The sequence below is a fragment of the Mytilus trossulus genome, chromosome 10 (assembly GCF_036588685.1).
Source record: "Mytilus trossulus isolate FHL-02 chromosome 10, PNRI_Mtr1.1.1.hap1, whole genome shotgun sequence".
Lineage (NCBI taxonomy): Eukaryota > Metazoa > Mollusca > Bivalvia > Mytilida > Mytilidae > Mytilus > Mytilus trossulus.
The window spans coordinates 43,818,525-43,826,761 of NC_086382.1; the positions used below are offsets into that span (position 1 = coordinate 43,818,525).

The 8,237-nt window shown below is 32.4% G+C and overlaps 1 long non-coding RNA gene across 1 annotated transcript; it reads right to left on the minus strand.

Annotated features, from left to right (window-relative positions):
- Positions 1 to 3,732: 3,732 nt before the first annotated feature.
- Positions 3,733 to 6,028, minus strand: LOC134686274 (uncharacterized). Its single transcript, XR_010101585.1, has 3 exons — positions 5,863 to 6,028; positions 4,791 to 5,006; positions 3,733 to 4,256 (listed from the first exon to the last, which is right to left on the minus strand). It is a non-coding gene; the product is annotated as an uncharacterized LOC134686274 (long non-coding RNA).
- Between the last annotated feature and the right edge of the window lie 2,209 nt (positions 6,029 to 8,237).

Genomic DNA, 8,237 nt, shown 5'->3' on the forward strand with positions numbered 1-8,237 from the left:
GAAAAATTACACTGGTTATATAGCAGTTTGACAAACACTGATTTTGATCATTGAGAAGCTTAATATTCCCTTAACAACACAACGTAATCAAAACGTTTAGCTGATTTTACAGAGTTATCTCCATGTAGTGTTAGGTACCACCTTAATGATTATCTAAGTAATGAAACTGGGAGCAATGATAAAACTCAAAGTATAATGAAAGGGTTACATGGTTTTATACAAGCAAATATATACTCCTATGTCATACACTAAATAATTTAAAATTTGGTGACTATGTGGACCGCATCTATCCCATCGAACTAGTGATAAAGGATACTACAGATACAGTTAAGTCGGCTTCATATCTTGACTTACATCTAGTAATTGACAATGAGGGTCGGTTGTAAACAAAACTTTACGACAAAAGAGATGATTTCAGCTTCCCAATTGTTAACTTTTCATTTTTAAGTAGCAACATTCCAGCAGCACCTGCATACGGGGTATTTATAATGTCCTGATCCCAAAATTCCGGGCTTAAAAAAACTTAAAATAATTCCCGGATCCCGAAAGGGTCAATCCCGAGCTTTAAATCACCCGATCACGGAGTCCCGATTAAGGTCCTATCCCTCCTCAGTTCTCAAAGGTACCAGACGCGCGTTTCGTCTACATAATACTCATTACTCAGAGAAAGCACTAAACCGGATTTTGTAATCGGAACAGAAACTTGGCTCGATTCAATAATCAGACATATTGAAAACTTTCCCGAAGAGTACACACTTTACCGAAAAGACAGGAACAAACAGCAGGTTGCCGAGTGTTCATTGCAATATTAATTAAATCAGACTTTACAAGCGATGAAATTGAAAACACTGGCAGCGATGGATACAGGTGCTGGAGGCATGGTGCATGTGCGCTCCCTACAAAAACATGTTTTATCCTTTTGATTGTAGGAAGGGGCTTGGTGGATACACGCTTTACGAAATATACATATCCGTTCTTACAGTAAAATTCCATAATCTTCTAAAATACACTGTCTTTGAGTTGACGAAATTTCTCTAAAATTCTTCCCCTTTCCAGTATAATCTGAGAATGTGCAGTTTACCCTGGCTTTAGTCTATTTCCAGTTTTTTCAGGGAAAATGGACACACAGTTAGTGATGAGTTTGTAGTAAACAACCCAAATCTACGACACATTATGTCTGCCGGTAACTAAATTAAGTAGGGATTTTGTAACCAGACCACCGACTCCCCCAACAGCTAACTCAAGAACTCTTGAAGTGGTATGTTTTGACTTTATTGCATGAGGAAAGTCTCATAAACAATTAATCACTTAGAATGCTTCAATACTTTTTTTTGTCTCATTGACAATCGCAGCACATCTCCTTCATTATATAAATAACGATATAATCAAATAGCTTTCAAATAAATAAACATGAAGAATACTTAGATACACATCAAATGAGACAGTTACTTAACAATGATGAAAGTAATGTTTTTTTTCTTCAGCTTCATTCTGCTCCAGGTCACCTTTGTCTATATGACACGTGGGATAAATGCTTCATCCTCTCCTTTTCTAGACTTTGTACGAAATGTTCCGATTATGTCTTGCATACATAAGATACCATAGTATAGAGTCAATGTGCGTACATACTCCTACTACACGTAATCCTGCTCTGCATTTATAATATCGTGTATTTTTAGCAGATGTTTATTTCATAAACAAGATGTAATACTGCTTAAATATTTGAATTCTTACACGAATTAAGAAAGTTCATTTATTGTTTGAAGGAGAATTTGGCAGTTTCCCTAATAGTGCTCTTGAATAAAGCTAGTGCTCAGTTTGATTTGATACACTCCTAACTTTACATTTCTGAGATCATCATCAATTCGTTGACAATCATTTAAAGTATAATCTGGCTCTTTCCTTAGTTATACGCCTTTCCAAATTTTCTTCTTCCACCTTTTATTCAGTTGTTTATTTTTGTACAAAGATGTAGCATTTTGGCAGCCAATGCTTCTCTGTTACATTATATCACATCCTTTTTAAATAAGGAAGTTACACTTATTATACTACTTATAGTGTCATTAATTTTCTAATCATTGCCATTTCTCACAAAAACAAAACACAAATACATCAATTGAATATAAATCATTGTTTTGTACATGCAGATACAGAACAGTTAATTTATATTCTTATCCGGTATTGTTTATCAACAGAGAAATGTCTGGTGTTCAGTACATAGTATTTGTGTTTAGAAGTATTACATATTTTATCTTGTTTTGGTGTTATTAAAAGATTTGTATGCCCTACCTACGATAGTAGAGGGGCATTATGTTTTCTGGTATGTTCGTCCTTCCGTTCAGCTTCAGTCAGTTGAACGCAAACATTTCAGGCTACCATATTTCATCTCCAAACAATCTTCCATCATTTTAAAGGGTTTGAATTAAATACTTGTTTAAACAATTTCAAAAGGGAAAATATTATTGTACCTTTAAACCAATTTTTTAGACGTTTCGGCTATTTGCCATCTTCAGTTCCTTTCTTATTCTTCACAACTACATGGCAATCATTTTTCTTTAATCAATCATTCAGATGTTATAAAATAATTGCTGAGGGGGTTCACAAGTACGCAGCCACGTTCGGTGGATATAGTTGTATCATGTAATCGATTTGATTGATCCACTTGATATAAAGTACATTCTTCTTCGTCTTCTATAGATGATTTGTATAAGAGACTAGTCACTTGTTTACGAATACCGACATCGTTCATATGTACATGGGACCGTGATTAAAAAACAAATATGTCGTTGGGCTTTCAGAACAAATCTAGAAAAGGCTTTAAAATGAGCACCAGATAACGTAACTCAACAGAAAAATAACGAGAATGCCGGGACAAGAGGGTCTATAATGAACCGTTAGAATGTAATGACAAGTTAATTAATTGCTCGTAATGCAAGGTTAATATAAAACAAACAGTTTTGCTTAAGGGTAGGAAATAAAATTGAGAATAGAAATAGGGAATGTGTCAAAGAGACAACAACCCGACAATCTAAAAAAACAACAGCAGAAGGCCACCAACAGGTCTTAAATATAGCGAGAAATTCCCGCACCCGGAGGCGTCCTTCAGCAGGCCCTAAACAAGTATATACTAGTACAGTGATAATGAACGTCATACTAATTGTACACAAGAAACTAAAATAAAAAAATACAAGACTAACAAAGGCCAGAGGCTCCTGACTTGGGACAGGCGCAAAAATGCGGCGGGGTTTAACATGTTTATGAGATCTCAACCCTCCCCCTATACCTCTAGCCAATGTAGAAAAGTAAATGCATAACAATACGCACATTTAAAATTCAATTCAAAAGAAGTCCGAGTGTGATGTCAGAAGATGTAACCAAAGAAAATAAACAAAATGACAATAATACATAAATAACAACAGACTTCTAGCATTACCTTAGCTGTATTTGGCAAAACTTTAAGGAATTTTGGTCCTCAATGCTCTTCATCTTCGTTCTTTATTTGGCCTTTTTAACTTTTTGGGATTCGAGCGTCACTGACGAGTCTTTTGTAGACGAAACGCTCGTCTGGCGTAAATATTAAATTTAGTCCTGGTATCTATGATGAATTTATTTAATGTGGTGCATTGTAAGCTCATTAACGATCTGTTCTTTTTGGTATAAATTTGCATATATGCAGCATGCGACCAAGTATGTGATAAACATAAGTTATCTACATCACAAAGTTATCTTCATTGTCATAATTGTGGCACATAAGAACCAGTGGCAGTCTTGACTATATACTTTGTATTTAAGATATAAAATACAGTACAAATCAATAGTGTAAAATGTGATCACTGTGACCTTCTTTTGTCTGGAGGCTGAGTTACTAACTGAGACTCTGAGAGTATATATAAGTTTGCATGATCTGACACCTTTTAGTTGCTGAGATATACATTTGTTGTATATGAAATTGGATTTTTAATGTTACCAAAGTCAGTGAAGTGGAAAATGTAGGTCAGTGAGATCTGTGTACAAATTTACATGATCCTACATTTTATAGTTGAGTGGACTAAATATATTGTCCAAACAAAAAAATGTTGTAAATGCCTGAAAAACACCATTATCAGATTAAAAAGTCTCAAATGAAACCTAAGTTTTTTCTCAAAGGTAACTACATGTAATTATCCTAAAATGTATGTATTTACCATTGACAGCTATCCTTCATTTTTCTGAAAAACTGCTGCTAATAACCTGCTGTTAAATGATGACAATGAGACCTACAATTGATAACAAATATAACAAAAATTAAATAAACAAATGTATATATAATATATATATAAATGAAAGTGCATGCAGTGTTCAAATACTATAGCTAAAACATATTCATTTAAAATTAACTGGAAACTCAGGCTGTTAACAATGAAATTTGTAATAATAGTATGTATAAAGGCTTTCAAAACCAAATAGGTTACCTTAAATTTGTTGAAATTATACATTAATCTGTTAATATAGATTTCATTTAATAAATTCGAATGTAATAATTCTAGTTCAATATTTTTGTTGAAACAAATTCTGTCATGTTCTATACATGAAAGTCTTCAAGTATATATAACAATGCTTTACCACAAAATTGTTTTCGAAATATTGACCCTAAACTTGAAATTATTACCAAGATCTGTTAATTCACTTTTATGACTGCTTACATGTAAGTGCAAATATGAATATAATTATGGTCCTCATTATACTTTATATCTACTTATCAAAAAAATACTTTGAAATTACACATGTATATGACTAAAGGTTTTAATTACCTTCCAATTATTCATTAAATTAACCATGTTTAAAACTGTTTCTTCTTTTGCTGAGTTTTGAATTTATTTACAGGATTCTTTTGCAACTGCAAATATTTTCTTTCCAGTTTCATTCTCCTTTTTCTTCAAGTATGTCTGATGAATTCACAAAAAGTACATTCAATCCATTAAGGAAATTGTTGAAATGTGTGGCACAAATTCCTGCATGTATCATTCCTGAAAAATATGATATGAAATGTCAGTCTGCACCTGTATTGGTTAATTAGACAAACTATAAACTATTCAGACTTGAGTTCATAATTTTATTTGGGATATTCAATTATTTTTTCAATTAATATTTATATAATATGATTGTGAATTCATGTTTACTTTTATTCTTATACATATACAATGTAGATCACAGACTCATATTCATTTCTAATAATGTGGAATGAGGGTGGGTGCCCCCCTTCTTAATTTTCTTTTTTGCTTTTATAGATTATCCTGCATACACATCATTCTAGGTGTTTTTAAATTACTACATATGTAAGGTATGACTATCAGACCACTTGGTCTCTGATCACATGCAAAAGATGACTTAATATGAAAATTCTGATTATAAAATAAAGAAAACTAATAATATTTTAAGTTTGTAAGACATTATTTTTGTGAATGAATCATTGTGATTGCATTTTTGTTTACTTTTTCAATTCTAATTTTATTTATGGTTATATAATTGCTACCAAATAAGTATTTACAAATTAATCCTCCCCTTTTGAATGCAAAACTAAAAAGCTCCTTATGTATAGATGTCTTTGTGTTCATTGCAAAAATGATAAATAACTTCCAGGGGCAAAATTCCAGAAAAATTACTAAGTTCAGCTTCATAAAAAATTTGGGCAGCACTTCCCCTCAAAATAAAGCTTTTTACCCTCAAACCACATAAACCCCAGACCATAATAGAGGGGTATTGAAGAAAGAAAAAGAGAGGTGTGGGGCAGGTTCATTTATTCAAGACATGAAACCATACACCTTCTCCACCCAGTAAAATGTTTAAAGAGAATATATAATAAGGAGAAAATTGAACTCTTACCATGTACAGCTTTTGAATTGATAACAAATTCACCAGTCCCATGTTTTCCCTCGTTTCTACACTGTTAAACGTGTATGATATGCAGGTAACATGCACTGCAGCTACAACGATATGGTATGGACAAAATGCCCTCCTGGTTCAAGCTTTGAAGTTCGTATTTCCGTTCACAGACAGTATCCGCAGGGGATTTACTCTTAGCGAACATATTCTGTGGTAGGCGATCAGCCAGAGCTAGCCGTCGACCTTCTTTCCAGGTTTCGTCATACGAAAGATCACTGTGATCGGATGCCGAATTTCTCCAACTTCCAGTTCCGAAAACTTATATCATATGACCTGATAAGTTGAGAATCATTCAATACTGTGTGAACTTTCAGGCTGAAGCAATTCATATTCTTTATTTTAAAAGAACGCATGTATTTATCCTTTATGATAAACCTTCCTTTCTTCTGAGCGATGAGCTGTAACTTAGAAGTTGTTTACACACGTTGTCAACAGACGACATCGGAACTGTTACCGTGACCTAGATATACAGGCGATATGTCCTATTTTTTTTAACGGGAACCAGTTTTACATCAGTAAAACGTTGTTATCTCCCTTAGTGTCGGGAGCTACCTTAACAAGACAATTTTAACACATTCAATGTAACTTTTAAAGCCAGTTAAATTAATTTTTATGCTCAAAGAACGTGCGATAGTATAAAACTTGATTATCAAAACATAACAAAAACGCAAGTTAAAAGTATTCAAAATTAACCAAAACACAAACTTAATGTTATTCCTGTACTAGTTTTTCAAATTATTTGATTTAGTTGTTGAAATTCCTTGGTGACCCCACAGTTTAAATATCTACAATAAGTACGACATTAACCATGGGCGTACCAGACAAACGTTCACATATTCTGACCCAGTTAATGGTCGACTTGAGTGTGCAAATAAATGGTCCGGTTCACAAATTGTTATGTAAACGATTCTAAGGGAAATTGGGCCATCCTCTTTTTTTTTTTACTTTAAAAAGAAGCACAATCCATTTCGAAAAAATGAAACGTAGGCGAAATGTAAAAAAAAATAATCTAAGGTACTATGCATTTCATGAACGATATAACAAAAGATACTTTCGAGCGCAAACTGAATTATATGACTTAGCTACTTAATGAACACGGATCTTTTAATCGCATATCTTTTATGGATGCTCTCTGGAACTCGGTCATCCGACCTTCTCTAGCACACGGGTGTGCCGTATTGCTACCGCTTCTAGTCAACATATACTTGAAACATGGCAATATAAAATCTCGAAACTGATTTTAAATGCTAAGATGAATTTTCCAAAAGATGATTCTTTCCTAGATTTTGGATGGGAGCCAATAAACGATTTTATTGATAGTCAAAGGTTGTCTTATTTTGCTAGTATTCTTTTTTTTTTTTTTTTTTTTTTTTTTTTTAATTTATCATATTTTAATAAAATCTGTACATTTGTTAGTTTAAAACATCAAGTACCGGTACCTTATCCCGGCCTCGTTAACATTAGTAAATATCATATTTATACAGTTGTTAGTATTTGTTAGTATTATACATTCAATTTTCAATATTTTAAAGAAGAAAAAAAGAAAAATAAACAGAACGAAGTTTACTAATGAGATTTTCAAATACAATTTTTTGTATAACAAATGCACAGGTTTTGAAAAATATATATACTGTTTTCTATATTAAATTTCTCTTTTCCTTATTTGCACATGAACATAATAGGTTACACACATTTGTATGCATAATAGTTATATACATTAAAAAATAGTTTGATACATTGCAGATAATGGTTTTAAGACAGAGGCCGTTTGGATATGAGATATATACAATATATGTGAAGTCTATTTGTTTTTTGTTTTTTTTTGTTTTTATGATAGTAAAGGAGTCCAGGGGTTCCAGCAGTTTTCTGCCCTACTGAGTAATTTATTTTTATAGAATATATTTTTTTCTATCAATAAGTTTTCCTTTAAATAATTTTTAAGTGCTATTATATTGGTTTGTTCCATAGCTAATTTGCTTCTATAGATGTAAAATTTTGTTAACAGAAGTATTATGTTTCTTATATCATTTTTATCTGTTTTTGTTAAAATACCAAATAAAACCAAATCAATATTTAAAGTTAGTTCTATTTCTGTCTTCTCAAATATCCAGAAGTTAAGGTCTTCCCATAATTTTGATATATATGGGCACGTCCAGAATATATGTTCTATTGTTTCGACCCCTCCGCACCCAAAACTGCAACTATTTGTATCTTTAATTTTTATTTTAAGGAGGAGTTCATTTGTGCCTAAGATTCGATGTATTATTCTGTATTGAAACCACTGCAATTTTGAATTTTTTGTTATATGAAAGGGC